Source organism: Symphalangus syndactylus, chromosome X (genome assembly GCF_028878055.3).
Source record: "Symphalangus syndactylus isolate Jambi chromosome X, NHGRI_mSymSyn1-v2.1_pri, whole genome shotgun sequence".
Lineage (NCBI taxonomy): Eukaryota > Metazoa > Chordata > Mammalia > Primates > Hylobatidae > Symphalangus > Symphalangus syndactylus.
The window spans coordinates 56448735-56468261 of record NC_072447.2 but is presented as its reverse complement, the minus strand read 5'-3'; positions in this window follow the sequence as shown (position 1 = coordinate 56468261).

Below are 19527 nucleotides of genomic sequence, written 5' to 3'. Positions count from 1 at the left end.
GCAGCCTCACAGGCCGACAATTACAGAAACCTTCTCATTATGCTTGAGTGGGGGCCAAGGCATGGCAGTGGTGGGGCCAAGGCATGGCAGTGGCAGGGCCATGCCTTGGCCCCCACTCAAGCATAATGAGAAGGTTTCTGTAATTATCGGCCCACAGCTGTGTTATCACACACAGATCTGCCGCGTCCCTGAGAGTGAGTTCCAAAACAAGAGTGCCACTGTGCTTGACAACACCTCTGCCTTCAGAGCCCTTGAACCTTGCCCAGTCCTCACTGTGGCCAGAGTGTGGCACTGACCCAGGGCCCGAGATGTTTGTTTTCTTATGTTTCATAGAGTTTAATTTTAAAAGAAAAAAAACTGGTGAACTTGTTTAATACCGTAGACTATAGAGCCAGCTGTTAGCAGGCCCGAAAGTCAGATGCTGGCTGAGCCATTCCCTGGAACTCATTGTGGCCAGTGTCCTTCCTGTGTCAGCTGGGATGAGAGAACACAAACACTAGAGCCCAGTGTCTTATCAGAAGTTCCAGTCTGGATGTGTATCTTTTTTTCTAGGCACAAGGGTAGGGGCTGAAAAAAAAAAAAAAAACAAAACAGCACATTGCACTGCCAGTTTTGGAGGTCAGTGAAAGGATTCTCAAACCACTATGTCTTTATTCCCACCATAGAGCATGGGGGCCAGGCCAGAGGAGTCTCAAAATTTTCTGGATTAGAAAGGGCCATAGATGTCTGGTAGTCCAACCTCTCACTCAGTGTAGTTGCCTCCTTAAAAATATGCTAGAGCTGTCATCCAGTCTCTCCTTGGATACTTCCAGAAGCTGGCTACTCATTCCTTGATAAGGTAGTGTGATTTACATCTGAATATTCTTGGGTGTTCTTGTTCCTTTTGCTCTGCAATGGAAAGAGAAAATCATAATAGGTGTCTCCCCTGCTTTAAACTTTTCAAGGGGCTCCTAATGGCCCTTAAAATCAAGTCCATGTTCACAATAGCTCTGCATGTTCAGCCCCGCTCCCATCTCTCAGCCTCATCCCTTGATGTGCTCCTCTCACCTAACCAGCAGATAGAGAAACTCCAGACACTGGGACCTTCTTTCACCTCCTATAATAAGTCTTTTTCTCTCTCACTTCCAGCCTTCTCACCTGTAAATTCCTCTTCCTGGAACATTTCTTCCCAGGTTCTCCTCTCTTTACCCTGCAATCCCTACTCATCTTTTGGGTTTTGGGTTCTTTTTTTTTTTTTTTTTTTTTTAATCTGGGAAGCCTCCCTAACTTTCAACCCAGATTAACTCTCTTTGCCATAAGCATTTAGAGCACTGCCTTATGCTTAGTACAGGGCTTGGCACATAGTAGAGGCTTAATAAGATTGGTTGAATGAATAAATGAGTACATGAATCCAATCTGTCCACAACTTCCACCCTCTTGTCTTAATTCTACCCTCTGCCATATGAAAGCCCTTGAAATATTCAGACAATCATCCTAATTATCCCAGCATTAGTCTGGGGCTGGTCCTAGCAGGCAACGGATCACACGCTCAGGCAGTAATTGAGGAGAGCAAGATAAAAGGGTTATTTATAAAGATGTGAGCAGGGTTAAGCAAAACTTAGGACCACTCTAGAGCCAGCAAGAACAGAGTCCTAAGCCTTAAGTGTCAAGGGGAAGGATAGGCTGAGAGGTAGCTGAAGCTGGAAGACAGAATCACCCAGTGAGCCATCAGGTAGGCAGCCAAGGGAATAAATACCTACTTCATTCCCTTCCTATCTCTGATCTTCTCCTGGTGCCTCCCACTGGCAGATAGAGGTGAGGGAGCCTCCTAGGGTACAAAGCACAATGGTAAATAAATAGAAACAAACAAAACATATTCAGTACAATCATCCACTCCCAGTGGCCACCCTGAACCTACTCTTACCACAGTAGACAGCTTGTTTTTACTACTGCTCAAAAGGTGATGGCTGCTGGACTCCTCATTATCTAAGTCAACACCACTTGGATAGTTCTGGATTGCCATTCATTATTTGTCTTAAAGCATGCTGCCAGATGTATCACAATGTTCCAGACACTCTCTGACTGGCACACCAACCAGGGGAGTGGATACCAATCTTTGACAATCTAAACACTATCATGTATTAATGTAGGTTTAAAACTGTAGTTCCCTTGCTTATTGAATACATTTAAATTGCTTTTTTATTGGGTTTATGATCAATTAAATCCCCCAGGCTTCCTCACACAAACTACTGTGAAATCTAACTTCCTTCTAAATTGCACTCATGTCATTGATTTTTGTTTTAACCTAACTGCAGGATTTTACATTTATCCCTGTCAGATTGTATCTTATTTACTTCTGTTCATTGTTCCAGATTATTAAATCCTTATTTTGTTACCTAGTGTAGCAGCTTTTCTTCCTCACGTTGAGTCACCGGCTAATTTGATTAGGTCATTGTCTTTGTTTTCATCTGTATCAATGATAAGTGAACAGAATCCCAGACAGCTGGGCACTGCCCTCAATCGTTAAGGGACTGAGTAGTATAGTGCAGCATTTTACCAGGTGTGTGAAATAGAGCACTATTTCTACAGTCTGTTAGTGGTATAATGGGAAATAAAAGATCTATGATTAAATAATTTGGGGGAAATCCTGGGTTAAACAAGTTAGACAAGTTTCTTTCCTAAAGTGTCCCTTTGAGTTTTTCACATGCTGGTATCTATATAGACTATTTCTGGAATCAGATATTCAAAACACTACTAGATCAATTTGATGTGGCATGTACATATTTGTGCGTGTGTATACATAATGTCTCATGGGATGGTGTTTCACAAAACACACACCTTAGGAAATGATGGCTTTAGAATCTAACAGACCTGAGTTTCAATACCATCTCCACCACTTATGACTTTGGGGCAAGTTATTTAATCTTTCTAATCCTTAGTTTTCATATCTATTAAATGGGCATAATAGAATATTTTAACTCATAGAGATGTATGCTGAGAATTAATAAGATAATGCAAGAAAGAATGAGTGTTTCTTACCATATTAGGATAGTAAATACTCAATAGATATTAGTTGTCATTAAACAATATTTTTATCATCATCATTAATGTTATTCTGACATTGATCCACTAATTAGGCCTCCTACAGAAAGTATGTAAAAATATAATAATCTAGCTTAAGTAAGCTAAAAGATATACAAATGAGCAATATATTTCTAACTTATATGACACATAATGCTAAATAATAAATATCTTAAAGACTTTTTTTAACTCTCACAAATTAGTAAGAAAAAATTACATTCTAATAGAAAATAGGCAAAGGGGATCAGAAAATAATCTACAAAAGAAGAAATATAAGTGGTCAATAAAACATCATGACATATTTCAAATTAGAAATTTCTATTTTTAATGAAAATACCCATAGGTGGCTATAGTGCAAAGAAATAGGCAATTTTATGTATTTCTGGTATCAGTGCAAAATGACAGCAATAATTATGATAGCTAAGAAGCATTTGGTGTTTAGTATATACTAGGCACTGTTCTAAGCATACCATAAATATTGACTCATTTAATTCTCACAATAACTCTATGAGGCAAATTGTTAAAATTATCTCTACATTACCAACGAGAAAACTAAGTACAAGAGTACTTAAGTACACCTTTTCTAGAGCAACTTTTGTGAAGAATAATTTCACAATACCTATCAAGAGCCTTAAAATATTCATATTCTTTGACTCAATGTAGTGGAAGCTGTGATGCAATGCCCAGATCCCCTTTAAGACTTATTCCTCCAGTGCTACCAGATAATAGTCGTCAGCTCTCAGTCCGCTTAAGAAATTGTCCTCAGCTGGAGACACTTGCCTTGACAAGGTATTACTTTGGATACACGCTCATTCAATGACTGACTGATGAGAAGACATAAAAGTTCAGCTTCCTCACTGCATACAGGACAACTCTTCAGAGCTCTCTCTGCTCCAGCGTTTTCCATGGGATCAACTGACCCTTTGTTGAGATTCTATCTCAGCTGAACTTCTGCCTTGTCCAATCCTGCCTTCTTCCCTTCCTTTCCAGCGGTTTTAATCCTAAGAGTATGTACTAAAAAAAAAAACTTGCTGAATACTAATCTCTGTCTTAGAGTCTGTTTCCTGGAGAATGCACATAGCAACACCCAGCAATTTAACATCTACTAGTTTATTCTAAGTAAAAGTCAACTATGAGTATAAATAATCATATGCAAGCCCTAGTGGATAGGAAAGCTACAAGAGAAAGAAGTCTAGGTCCCTGAATCAAGGTATGAAAAATTTCAACCACTAGTTTCAGCTTGGAGATGTAGAAAGTTGGAAAAGACATTGCTCCTGCCCTTTAAACAACAAGAACAAAAAATGGAATAAAATTAATGACTTCTTTTGAACACATGAGAAAACCGAAGTCACAGGGCAAACAACTAACCTGAACCATAGAGAGAAACCGTTGTCTGCAGGGAGAAATGGGATACTAGCCTTTGTTTACCTGGCATAGAGGCTGCCAAAAGCCAATTAAGCCAGAAAGAGAATTTAAGTAGAATTTTAAAAAGTCAAATTGTTAAAAGAGTGGTGTCAGCTAGTATAAGAGTATAAAGCCCTTGGGGAAAGCAGACACAGAAAAGTTCACACCTTCTTTCAAGATTTTCCTTCAGAAACCTCATAGATGGACACAGGGGAGATGGGGAGAACCCTGAGGAAGCCAGGAACAAAACAAAATACTTCTGCTCCTGGGATGAGAAGGGAACGCATGCTTGGCCTAGCATTATGTCTGGAGGGGGGAAAGGAATACTTGTGAAAAGAAACACAAGCTTTGACCTAGTTTCATAGCTTAGTCAGAACATTAGATAATGTTTCCATCCCCCATACCTCCACTGCCACACTAGCAGGTGTCAAGTAAAACTAGCAGTGGAATGAACTGGGGAGGCTGCAGAAGAAAATTCTCTTTGGGGAGCATGATAAAGAGAAGACCCAAAGCCAAGTGGAAAGCAAACCTCAAACTCAGCCCATTTTCTTATTATATTATTACAAACTCTCACATTAAAGGCATAGCAGAAGGAAAGGCATGCTCATCTCCAGTCCTAAAAAAAAAATCTTAGTGCCTATTGTCTTGTATGTCTATGCTTCAACAAAAAATTTAGAGGAATACAACAAGGAAAGGAAAAACAGTCTGAGGAGTCAAAGCAACCATCAGAAGCAGTCTCAATTATGATACAGATGTTGAAACTAGTAGGCAATTTACAATGAGTAATATATTAAAGGCTCTAAATGAAAAGATAGATAACATGAAAGAATAGGTAGTTAATTGTAGCAGGAAGATGGTGACTATAAGAAAAAACAAAATAGAAATGCTACAAATGAAAAACACAGTGACAAGGGTGAAGAATGCCTTCAAAGGGGTCATCAGTAGACTCAACACACACAAAGATATAATCAGTGATCTTCATAACATGTCAACAGAAATTACCTTAACTGAAACACAAAGAGATAGAGGAGAAAAACAGAAGATCCAAGAGCTATGAGACAATATCAAATGGTCTAACACATTTGTAATGAAATTCCAGAAGGGAAGAGAGAACAGAGCAGAAGAAAATATTTGAAGAAATAATTAAATAATGGCTGAGCATTTTCCAAAATTAGTGACAGATACCAAATCACAGTTCCAAGAAGTTCAGAAAACACCAACAGGAAAAAAAAACCTAGATGTTATTATTACCCTCTAGCTGCTGTAACAAATCACCAAAAATGTGGTGATTTAAAACAACAGATTTAGTCTTTCACAGTTCTGGAAGGCAGAAGGCTGAATCAGTATCACAGGCCAGAATCAAAGAAGGACCATTCTCCTTCTCGAAGCTATAGGGGAGAATTTTGTCCTTGGCTCTTTCAACTTCTGGTGGTTTCCAGGATTCTTTGGCTTGGGGCTGAATCAATCCAATCTTTAAGGCCAGCATCTTTAAATCTCTGTTCTGTCTTCACACCGCCTTCTCCTCTGTATGTGGGTCAAAAGCACAAGAGATAGGAAGATGAATTGGAAATATACTACTATGTGGGTCTTATACTACACATGAAGCAGTATAATAGTCCTTGAAGGTAGACTAAGATTATTTTAAAATTTATATTTTAAACCACTAAACATGTTTTTTAAAGAGGTATAAACAATAATTCGATCGATGAGAAAAAATAAAGTTACAAAATGTTCAATTACACTTAGAGAAGGCAGAAATGAGGAAATAAAAAAGAACAAATGAAACAAATAGAAAACAGTGAACAAGATGATAGATTTTAGTCTAACCATATATAATTTGGTTCAATTTGAATGGTCTAAAAACACAAGTAAATAGACAGAGATTTTCATATTGAATTTAAAAATTAAGACTTAAACATGTGCTTTCTACAAGAAACCCATTTTACATATAAAGACATAGGTAGATTAAAAGTAAAATGATGAAGAAATATACACTGTACAAACACTAACAAAAGAAAGCTAGAGTAGCTTTATCAATTATGACCAAAGTAAAGGTTAGAACAAGAAACACTGGCCGGACGTGGTGGCTCACACATGTAATCCCAGCACTTTGGGAGGCTGAGGCGGGTGGATCACTTTAGGTCAGGAGTTCGAGACCAGCCTCGTCAACATGGCGAAACCCCATCTCTACTAAAAATACAAAAGTTAGCTGGGCATTGTGGTGGGCTCCTGTAATTCCAGCTACTCGGGAGGCTAAGGCAGGAGAATGGCTTGAACCTGGGAGGTGGAGGTTGCAGTGAGCCGAGATCGCACCATTGCACTCCAGCCTGGGCGACAAGAGTGAAACTCCATCTCAAAAAAAAAAAAAAAAAAAGAAAAGAGAAAAAAAGAAATATTATCAGGGATAAAGATGGATCACATAATGATAAAGGGATCACTGCTTCTGAGAAAAAAAAAATTACTTGGGATGCCATTAGGCTGAGATGGCTCCAGCAATTTGTGTTCCTATGTAAGCAAACTGAAACCCAACTCAGTGCAAAAGGTAAAACAAATTCTAAGGTCGACCAATCAGAAACCATCATCTAACTTCTAACTAGGGACTTTTCTGCTGGAATGACCCAAATAAGCCTATTGCCTCACTTTAACTGATCAAATGTTTTCTTTGTCTTTCTTCCATGAACACTTTATAAAAGTTTCCTCCGTGTGTCCTTTTACTGGAGCCCAAACCACTGCCTGATTCACAAATGACTATCTGCTCTAACAAACTCTTTAATATTTTAATGTATCTCAGTTTATCTTTTAACACTCCCAATAATCCCAAATGTTTATGCACCTAACAGTAGAGCTGTGCATAAAAAAAAAAAAAAAAGGAAAAAAGGTTAGATCTGAGAGGACAAAGAGAAATACACAACTCTAACTGGAATATACTGATTGAAATGATAGGGCAGGGAATGACCTTAGCACATCTGTAGTGATAGAAAGTAAGGAAATTCTAGTGAATAAATAAAAATGAAAGTAAATAGAAAATAAATTTTTTAAATGTGGGTATGTCAAAAAGGGCACGGGAGCCCACCTGAGAGTGTTCTAACGACCAAAGCTAGAACAATTTGAGCAACAAAGTAAATATTAATTTTGGATTATAACCTGGAAAATAAATATCCATGATTTCATACTTATATAATCATTGAATAAATAAATAAATGGGAGAGAGGAAAATTTGTTACAAAACAATTCCAGATAATATATATTGAAAAAATTAGAGAAATAAAAAATCAGTGTCAGAACACAGCAATAATAATTGCTGCAAACAGAACCCAGTATTTATTCATTATTGTGGTGGTTTTAACATATGTCCCCAAATTTCTTTCTACTCCTTTCTCCAGAAAGTGGAACTTAATTTTTCTTGAGTGTGGGCTGCACTTGGTAACTTGCTTCCAAACAATAGAGTATAGGATAGAAAAAAAATAGCAACTTTGCAATGAAAAAATCTGGCAGATGCTTCCCTAACCAAGGGGATCAAGTCTAATAAGCAGTGAAAGGTCTATGGATAACACGCACCCCTTAATATGATGTGATGAGAAGGGCACTTTACCTCTGTGATATTCTTCCCAAAAATCCATAGCCCTGGTCTAATGATAAGAATACATCAGACAAACCTAAATTTTGGAGCATTCTACAAAACACCTGTCTACTATTCCTCAGAGATGCCAAAGTCATGAAAAACAAATAAAGACTGAGAAACTGTAGCAGATTGGAGGAGACTAAAGAGACATGTTATACCCTGGATTAGACACTGGAACAGAAAAGACATTAAAGGAAAAACTGGTGAAATCTGATTAAAGTCTGTAGTTTAGTTAGTAGTGTTGTATCAATGTTAATTTTATAGTTTAAATAGATGCACCGTGGTTGTATAAGATCTTAGCATTAGGGGAAGGTGAGGAAAGAGCATCTGAGAACTCTTTGTACTATATTTGCAGTTCTTCTGTAAACCTAAAATCCTTTTAAAATAAAAGGTTTGTTTGTTAGTTTTGAGACGGAGTCTCGCTCTGTCACCCAGGCTGGAGTGCAGTGGCACAATCTCGGCTCACTGCAAGCTCCACCTCCCGGGTTCACACCATTCTCCAGCCTCAGCCTCCCAAGTAGCTGGGACTACAGGCGCCCGCCACCATGCCTGGCTAATTTTTTTTTTTTTTTTTGTATTTTTAGTAGAGATGGGGTTTTACCGTGTTAGCCAAGATGGTCTCGATCTCCTGACCTCGTGATTTGCCCGCCTTGGCCTCCCAAAGTGCTGGGATGTGAGCCACTGTGCTCGGCCAATAAAAGGTTTTTTTAAGTTATTCATATACTAAGTACACCCACACTGGACTTGTATGTAAGAAATTAAGTTCCATTGTGTTAAGCTTTTGAAATTTTGAAGGTTTTTCTTAATTGAAATTAGTGTTACCCTAATATACTACTGATCATTATTATTAGGCAGCATCTTTTCAAATTAATTTTATTCCATGATTACATATTTGACTACTCAATCAAGAAAAGATTGTGTGCTTATTATAAGTTGTTATAAGAGATTCAAAAGAAGTCAACTGGCTGCTCTCTTTTTGAAATTAGCTCTCTGAAATTAAACCTTTAAGTTATCTTTTTAATATTTTTGTTATTTTTATTTATATAACTATATCATAAGTACAATAGAATCATTGAGATGAGAGCAACTAGAGGAGTCCAAAAGCTAGATTTGATGAGGGCCTTGAATGACACGGAAGATCTGACATTGTGAATTCAGATGCCTTCAGGGGCCAGTCAAGTAGTATAAATGTTTGACTTGGATAAGAGAAAGTAGTAGGGAGTAATGGAGCCCAGCTGGAGAATGCATGTTTGCCTAAAGAGATTACAATACATTTTTTAACACTGTGCTGATCAAATGAAAAATGTATGCTATTTATAATTGTCTAAGGGTGAGAGACTATGACTACTGATATGGATCCTATGGGGAAGAGAAACCAGAATATGTTTCAAGTATGAGGAAGCCCAAGATGACAGGTAGATATAAGCAGAACAGGTTGAGAGGATGATGGGACTGTAGCCTGGTGTTTAAGGTAAAAAAGCAGCATACCTAGTGCATTAGACACATTAGGAATTTTGGCGATCACACAGTTGAGTAGTATGCAGTGCTACTGCATTGCTTGAGGGTTCACAAAATACTCCCAATGCCTAAGGAGAGCGGCTCAGGAAACTTACCTCCTGTATCCAATACATTTTATCTATACATTGTATTTCCCTGTGAGAGTTTATTCAAATTAATAGTTCCATGGCAAAAAAAATAAATAAATTTGTAAAACATTGATCTAAGACCCCCTAGATCTTTACATCAGTTATAAAGAGACCCAAGGAGTTGAAGTAACTTGTCCAACGTTCAAAGTTATATGGATTTCCTTGGATTTGACCTGCAAATCTGGCTCCAAAGCTAGTGCTCTTTAACTGCTTCCTTGTAGAGGTCTAGGCAGGCCTGGAACAAATTTACTTCTTGGGAGGTAAATTTCTCTCTGCATTTCTATTGTTCCTTGCCCTCTGAGCTTTATGTTAGGTGGTAATCTGGGATCAAGAATTTAGAATGTGAAGTAAGACTTTGAATTGTTTTCATTTATCCCTTGTTTGAATATAACAGCTGAAAGCAGATTTCAATAATACAATAAAGGGTAAAATGCAATGGGCCTTTGAGGGACAGACAGTAACAACAAGAACAATACTAATAATTTACATTTATTAAATATTTATTATGGGTCCAGTACTGTTGCCATCACCTTACAAATACCTTCTCATTGGATCCTCACAATAACTCTCCCCATTTTACATAAGGAAAGTAACATCTAATTAGAGAGGTTAAGTAATCTGCCCAAGGACTCACAGTGAGTAAATAAGTGGGTAGAGTCAAGATTAAACATGTATCTTTTTGACTCCCAAATCTACGTTCATAAACACACTACACTATAGTGCAGCACCATGAAAGAGATAAAGGCCCTGTGACCTCCTTGACAGCAGCTCAGGGCCGTGGACAAACCTGTTTCTCTTCACTGTTTTGTCTAGAGCTGTATTTGCCTTCTGGCTATAAGAATATTTACTCCACACCACCCTCAGCTCACTCCACTCCAGATAGACTTTGGAGAACAGACCCTTCCTGATTCCAGGAGAAAAGGGTTGGTAGATGTAGGTGAAATGTTCTTGCAGAGATAGCATCACAATGTCAAGATGGTAGGCCACAATAACACTAAGAATAAGGGAGCCCAGCTGTATTTTGCCTTCATCAAATGACTCAGATAGTTTTCAGATGTGGTGGGTGGGATGAAACTCAAAGCTTGTTGAACTTCAAACATTTCCCCCTCTATTTAAAACATCCTGTCTGTTCTCCAGCGGAAATGCAATCCCTTATGATTCTATGATTCAACACAGTTGTTGCTTTTAAGTATATTTGAAATCCCAGAGGCCCCTTGGGCAAATCCTTTTAAGTGAGAAAGCTACATTTTACTGAGTCAGATAACTGAATTTTGAGTTCCAAGAAGCTTGGGATGTGATTTTAAACTTCCAGCCTTTAAAGTATGAGCCAGTGCAAGAGGTGGGAAGTGCATCGAGTCTTTGCTCACCCGCCTCCAGAGGCTGAAAATGTTCCCCTGCCCATCATTTCAATGCATAGAAGGGCAGAGGAGGGAGAAACATGGAACAGGAAAGCAAATTCCCACAAAATCAGGAGACTTAGGTCCTGCTCCTTTTCTCTCATCCAGTGGAGAAAGAAGGCATAGGATTAGGACGCCTTGGGTGCAGCTTGATTTAGTGTCTGGACCACAGCTTCCCATGGTACCCTGGCAGTGGTTATTGTTTACATCTGAATCCAGTCTCTGCCACTTTTAAACTATGTGACTTTGGAAGCCACATAACCTCCTGTACTTCAGTTTTCTCACATCAAAAATGAGGATAATAGTTCTGACCTCATTAGGTTGTTGAGAGAATTCAATGAATTAGTTGTGTAAAGTGCATGGAACCATGCCTGTTACATTGTAAAAACCCAATAAACGTTAATGATATTAAAGCCATTATAATCTTTTCCAAGGAAGTTCTGGGGACCCAAAGGAATCCTGTGGCTCCAGAGTTCTGGACATGATTTTGTCTCCCAGCAGCTCTGCAAACTGTGAGGGTTAGTTGACAGTTTGACTAGACCTTCTGAGGTCCTTCAAGCATGGTCTGATCCATTCTATCATTGTAGTCTCAATGCTCATCTCCCAGGACCATCGTAGGGTCCCCTTGACCTATTTCAGACCGTAATTATGGACACTAAAAATCGAAATTATGTAATATAGGCTGGGTGTGGTGGTTCACACCCCATAATCCCAGCGCTTTGAGAGGCCGAGGCAGGTGGATCACTTGAGCTCAGAAGTTTGAGACCAGCCTAGCCAACATGGCGAAACCCTGTCTCTACAAATAGTATAAAAACCAGCCAGGCATGGTGGTGTGCGCCTGTAGTCCCAGCTACTCGGGAGGCTGAGGTGGGAGGATGGCTTGAGCCTGGGAGGCAGAGGTTGCAGTGAGCCAAGATCACACCACTGCACTTCAGCCTGGGCAACAGGGCCAGACCTGGTCTCAAAAAAAAATTCTGTAACATAAAATGCCACTTAACTCAGAACATATGGTCAGTGTGAGTAGAATGCTAGCTGAGAGTTGAGTTCTAGTTATAAAACAGTAGATAAAATAGGCCAAAATTTCTATCCACATGCATGCTATATTTTAGTGCAAGAGACATTGTCAATAGGCCTGTCTCACCTCATCTCCTGCCACTCCAGTGCGCAAAGCTTTCTTGCTGTTCTTTGTATATTCCAGCACGCTTCTGCCTTAGGGCCTTTGCACCTGCTCTTTTCTCTGCATAGAATATTATTTCCCTAAATATCTGTATTGCATACTCTATCATCTCCTTCAGGTCTATTTAAAATGCAATCATCACTCTATCTTTGATGCTCTCTATTTCCATTCCCTGCTTTATTTTTCACCTCAGCACTTAATGCTATCACACTAGATATCTTACATACTTAGCCAAAAACTTTGAAGGGTTACTGTAGGACTTTTAACTTTTACACAGTGTGAGCTAGGAAGCCATTGTAGGGTTATAATCAAAGGAATGATATATTCTGCTTATGTTTAACAGAATTACTTTGGCTGCTTTTTTTTAGAATAGAAATAAAGGAGGCAAGGACAGAAGTAGAAGGACCAGTTAGGAAGTTATTGCAGCAATCCAAGTAATAGACAACAGTTGCCAGAGTTGTAGTTGTAAAGCCAGTAAGAACTGGTCAGATACCATACATATATTTTGAAAGAGGATCCATTAGGATTTTCTGATAAATTTGATGTGCAGTGCGAGAGAAAGAAAGGAGTCAAGGATGCCTTCAGTTTTTGGCCTGAATGACCGAAAGATTGGGATTGTCATTAGCTGAGATTGGTGTGGGTTGGAGGGGCTTCAAGAGGAGAAGATCTGAAGAAAAAATCAGGAGCCCAGTTTTTCATGTGTTAATTTTGAAATACCTATTAATATCCAGATGAAGATGTCAGGTAAGCCCTTGGATACACACATCTCAAGTTCAGGAGAAAGTTCTGGAATAAAGCTATAACTTGTAGAGTCATCAACATATAGAAAGCATAGAAAATCATGAGATTAAATGAGATTGTTAAGGCAGTAAGAGTATCCAGAGAAGAGGCAAGGTTCAAAGATTAAGTGCAGGGGCTCTCATTTAGAGATAAGTGGGATGAGAAGGAAGTAGCAAAGGAACAGAGAAGGAGCAACTAGTGAAGCAGGAAGCAAGCCGGAGAGTGTGGTGTCCTGGAAGTGAAGTGAAGAAAGTGTCTCAGCAGGAAGAGAGTGATCAACTGTGTAAAATGCTGCTGATCTATCAAGTAAAATGAAGACTCAAATACACTTTGAGGTTTGGCAATATAGAAGTCATTCAAACTGTGTAGTCTTAAGGAGAAATGAGGAATAATGATCTGGAAGAAGCAATGAGGAGGGAGGAGGACACTACCCCACATCCAGACTCAGTGCTTTGGGGGGTCTGGGAGAGAAAACAGCCACCCCTTGAGGAGGCTGCAAGGCACGCAGGGTCCTTTGAGGAGAGGTGAGTTTCAGTTAGAGCAAATAAAATAAAGAAATAGCATAGTCACAAAATGTGAGGGGATGTAGGGAATTTGGTTGACAATTGATAGATGCTTGACAGAAAGTTCCAGTTCTTTCAGGAGATGGGGCAGAAGGAAGGGAGATGGTGGCAGAAAAGGCAATTTGTGGAGCCATAGGGAGATTAAAGGCCAAGGGATAGGGGAAGATCTAGAGCCCTACACTTCTTGTGACTGAAATGACAGAAATATAGGAAATGATGTTCCAAAGAAGAAAGTGCTAGTAAGTATTGGACAGTTTGAAAGGAGTGAGAGAAATATGCAGAATTTGGGGGCTACCACTTGACTCCTACTGATGGAGGATGGAGCCTGCATAAAGGAAATCTTTATTCTAGCATGTGATAGGAGTCTCTTGACTTTTCTGATGAAGGACTGGGAAATGAAAGAGAGGTAATCTCACAATGAACTCACAGGAACTCTCTTAACCCCTCGTGACGGTCACCTGCCCAGGCAATACAAGATATATTCTTTCAGCAATGAGGGCAGTCATTGAAGCTTGCTGCATATACTTCTCAATTTCAGCTGGTAAGAGGTTGGCAACACCACTGACACATTGGACAGCCACTTTTGTCTAATCCCCAGTCTCAGGCTTCTGACCAAAAGCCCACGAACAACCATTCCATGGATCATTAAATCTTTCTTGTCCATTATTTTAAAATTTATTTTTAGTGATGGAGATCTCATTATGTTGTCCAGGCTGGCCTCAAACTCCTGGGCTCAAGCAGTCCTCCCACCTCAGCCTCCTGAGCAGCTGGAACTACAGGCACATGCCACCATGCCCAGCTAGATCTCATTTGTTTTATAAGAACATTCCTTGTGTTTGTTCTCTGCCAGCTGGGTTCTAGACATTTCCAATATATTTTCATATGACAGAAAGTGTTTAAACATTCTGACATTTCAATTATGTAACATGGTTAAATGAATTTCCATAGTATTTGGCATAGCAGTGTTGATTAATGCTTTTCTGACTCTAATCACTAAGTAGGAACCTAAGAAGTGGCAGATACATTTCAGGGTGATTCAGAGGGGATATGATTAGTTATTATTGCAGGGCACCAATAATACACGAAGATGTTCTCTTGAGTCCAGTGGTAAATAATGGCATTATTTTATCTGCAAGTTAATAGTAATTCAGAATTTTAAGAGGTCTAAAATCTTCAGGTCACCAATATAACTTTTAAAAAAATCTCCAAGATGTTCAGAAGTGCTTCACAGATTATTCTCCTTCCTTGAGTTTCAACTCCATTATCAATAAACTGTCAACATACTGACAAAACATAATCTATCTAAATTATACTGGAGAACTTACATGTGTCTAGCACTTGGTAATTTAGAAAGTAAATGCTTGAAAGTAAATTCTCTGATTTGATACTAACACAGTTCGTGTGAGGTAGAAAGCGCAAGGTGTCACAATCCTCATCTTACAGATAAGCAAATTTCTCTGTGAATCTTAAGGTGAGACTTATTTTCATCAAATATACCATTTATTCACTCAGTCATTTATCTATTCAGTAAGACTTCATTTAGCTGTTAGTATGTAAATGACTCCTTAATCTTCTCATAGTTGATATTTTTTTCTTAAGACTTGAACATTTAAACATTTTGAACAGGTAGTCATTGAATTTCTACTATATGAAACACCCTTTCAAGAACTATTTACTGGGAGAATACCAAGCCAGTTAGGATATTTGTTCTTTCCTAAAGAAGCTCAAAGTTATATGTATTTATAATTTTTCATGTGTGAAAAATTGAAACCTGAGCTTAAATGCATATTGGCCCAACAACTTTTCTCAGGGGGTCCATATTGGTTAAGGTAATTGTAGCTGCTGCAACATACAAATCCAAACATATATAATGGTTCAAACAGAAAAGTTTATTTCTTGCTCATGTTAAGTCCAAAATGGGTGGTCCAAAAGGTGGGCAGCAGTTCTCAAAGCAGTGATGTAGGGACCCAGGCTTCCTCTGTGATATCAAACCCATCCTCAGCATATAGCTTCGAAGCTTCCTGGGCTTAATTGCATCAAGTCAGTACAAAGTGAAACAACACGGAGGGTAGCATGGGGGTGGGTATTCATCAGCCAGATTTCAAAGAGATACACAACTGTTCCCAGTTACATTTTATTGGCTAGGACTCAGGCACATGACCATATCTAACCTCAACAGAGGCTTGAAATGGGGTCCAGCTCAGGAAGACAAGGAAAAAGGTTTGGTGAGTAGCTATCATTCTCATATCTGCAGCTTGGGCCTGGGAAAGTTCATATGGAGCAAGATGGATAGGACTGGGGAAGCACAAAGCGAGGCAGGTGGGCTCCCTAGTAGGTAAGCAGCAGGCTCCTGGGATCTGTTGAGGGGGGTAAATTGTGGTTATATCCAACGTGAATCTCTTCTTCACGGTGGAGGGCCTCATATTTGAGCAGAGAATGCACAAGAATTCTCCAGTATAAGGGAACTTTGCTTTAACTTCAAGTTCTTCTTGTTTCTGGTGTGTTGATTCTTCTGAAATTTGGTCTGCCAATATGATTTAATCCAATGATCTCTTGCCCTCCATCTTTGTTACTACTTTTGGCTCCAGAACACTTTTACTTTCTGCTCCAAGGACGAAATTCTCAGACTTTTCTTGACTCTTTTGATTCTGGATCACAAATAGTCCTATCTTTCAGATCAACCTCAACCTATAGGCCTGGGGAATAGAAAAAAATTATTAGATTAAATTATGCCACATGTCTGTTAACAGACTTAACCAGTTAGCTGACCACACAATAATGGAGTTGTTTCTCAAGTTCTAACAGCTTACTAATGTCTCTAGACCAGCCACTTTATTTGTCTGTACCTCCAGTTCTTTTTCTGGGGAAAAAAAAAGGAAAATAGCATTTTACACATTATAGCTATCTTGGGGGCACATGGTGGTTTTCTAATAAATAGTGTTAACGTACTACCCTTCAGTAAAACACGGTTCTGAAGCCCTCTGCAGACCCAAAAATAGCAGCCAAGGATTTCCTTATCGCTGAGTCTGTGGGCACTTCCAAGGGTTGACTGAGAGAAAATTAGCCTCCTCACACTTTTTATTTCATGAATGGATGTTAAAATAGAAATTTCTGCTGAGACACTAATAGATACCAGATACCAAAGTGACTTGTGAGATAGGCTTTCCTATAGGATTTCCAGAAAGAAATGACCAAACACCAATTTTATGAATTTTATGAGTTTTATGACTCTTACCCAACATATGAGCAAAAATGGTTGAGGGTCGGAGTTTGGAGAAAGATATTTTAGATGTAATTTATTTGAGCAAGCTCTGTTTAGAAGGTCGGAAGGTGCCTCTCTTTTTACCTCAAGTCAAAAGAGAGGGGCTTTAAGGTAATATTTGTTACCCAAGGTTTGAGGGGCAGACGCAGTGGATTAATGTCTACGTCATAACTGAAATGGATAGACTGGCTGCTCTGATGGGTGGCTGCATTGGGATTGACCAACATCCTGAAATTTAGTGGATAAAATAATGCATAAATGTTTAAGTGTTTCCTGTGAAACAGAATTGGACAAGTGTGTACGTATGTGTGTGAGAGAAAGAGAGGAAAAGAGAAGAGAGAGAGAGAGAGAGCCAGAGACAGCACCACAGACAGCGAGGGACAGAAACAGAATAAACGAGCATAAAATCAATTTAGGGGCTAGCTAGGAGGGCTCACTTGGACAAGTGAAAAGATCTCCAGAGAAAAGAGCTAACAGTGAACCCAAGGGGACAGCTAGAGACTGAGAAAACAGTGCAAAGGTGAAACAGGAGAGAGTCCATCACTCAAGGGCAAGACATCTGGAAGTGAGAGGTCCCCAATATTTGGTGTGGAAAAGGATCTCCAAAAACATCACAACTGCATCCATGAGGAAGAGTCAGAATTGTATGCCAACCAGGCCACTAAATGGATGGTGTTCATAAGCATTCCAGTTACAACATGCTTTCTTTCTCTGTGTATTTCTCTCTCCCTGCACACTGGTGCAGGAGGAGTGAGGAACAAGGTGAGCAGCTGGAGGAGGAAGACAGAGAAGCACCATGTCTTCTCCTCCAGAGGAAAAGCTGACCATGTCTCTGCCGCCCTTCCCCTGCTCCAGGCTTCCTGTCAGAGTAGCAAGTAATGTTCAAATTTTGAGCATTACATGAACCTGGAGATTATAGCTACCGATAATCACTAAAAAGAGAATGTACTTTGGACTTAAAGTGACCATAGGAATTTTTTAATACTTAAGCACCCCAGGAAAGAAATGGGGGTGTGGGGCAGGATTTTGTCTAGAGGCTGGGAAGAAATTATCCTTCTGAAATATGTAAAGGAGTAGTGGGAGACAAAAATAAAGTTACTTTATATTTATGTGATTACATGATTACAGCCCCTTTAGAATACATTGAGAAGGTTCACGATCCCCCTCTGTGACACGTATCGTGAAAGGAGGCGGATTTCTCCCTTTTATGGCCATATAAATACCTCCCGACCATACTGTATTCCTTTTTCTCATTCCGATCTCAGATGAAATAAACATACCCTCATTTCCATTACCTGTACTTATTGTTTTGCACATAATGCTTGAGGGCATTATTTTGTAGTCAATGTCTAAATTTGCCAATGCTTAATTAAATAAATCCATTCAAATTTTAGGTTCATTTTTTTTTCTGCTTAAACAAATGGCCACACATTTATTGCTGCAAAATTGTTCTTTGCTCCAGCATTTAGCCATAGTTGTGAGCATATTAGTATTGCACTCTAAATGACACAATTATTTCAGCATCAGGCTCCATTTCAAAAGATATTTCATATGCCAGTAGGTCTCCAAGGGATTTACTTCCTCTCTCTCCTTATTTACTTATTTTATTTCTTTGTACTGCAATAAAATTCAAGGCTGAGAAAGCACTAGCTCTCTGAATCCCAGAGCTGGGAGTAAATAATTCAGCACAGTGTGGCACAGAAAATGCTTCTCTCTGCCTCTTTTTTTTTTTTTTTTTTGCCTTGTGTCTGTGTAGATTCAAGATCATGCTGAGGGCTCTGATGCAGAGCGGGACAGATGTCCTGGCTGAATTGAGAGATGCAAACTTAGGGAGGTCTAAGTACAGAGCGAGTGCATGAGATGATCAGCTGTTCTGAAACTCGGTGGAAAATGACAGCACTTTGAAGCTTTTATTTTTGAGTGGAGTAAGAGGAATTAGGTATCTTTTGCAGCCAGGTCAAGACGATAAACAGATATGTTATGCAATGCAGGATGAGTTCTTTTTCATGGGTACTTGCATTTCCTTATCGTGTTTTTCTTCTGGATTGACACCTGAATCCCAGGGAGAGATCACCGGTTAGCCACAAACAGATATATTAGCTACCTTGATCCCCTGGCCATTTGGTAATATGTCTTTTCTCTCCTCTGAAACCTTTAAAAATTACCAAAATTTACCTCCTGTGTTTTACTACAAATTCCGCTGCCCATTATGGTATTTATCCAGCAATGCTATAACTTTCAAAACAATTGTGCTGGCTTGATTTTGTGCATGAGCAAGTTGAATTCCACGTGGACGTGGCAGGGTAGGTATTGTATCAAGTGGGTAGAGGCTGTAGTGCTGATAAACACAATCCTGCAAATGAAAATGTAGCAGGTATTGTCAATGCTCCACCCATGTCCAGTTCATTGTGCTCAAAATGACTTCCAACTGCCAGTGTCTGCATTTCTGCGTCAGGAAGCTGTTTCCAGAACCACAGAAGGTAATTCTGCCTTTGTTTGTGGCAGGCTGGAAGTGTCAGGAATTATTGCTTCCCGGGAGCATGCCTAAACCAATGATGCTCAGAAGTTGGTATACAAATGTTTCAACTCCTTCACCGCTCAAGTGGAATGATTCTG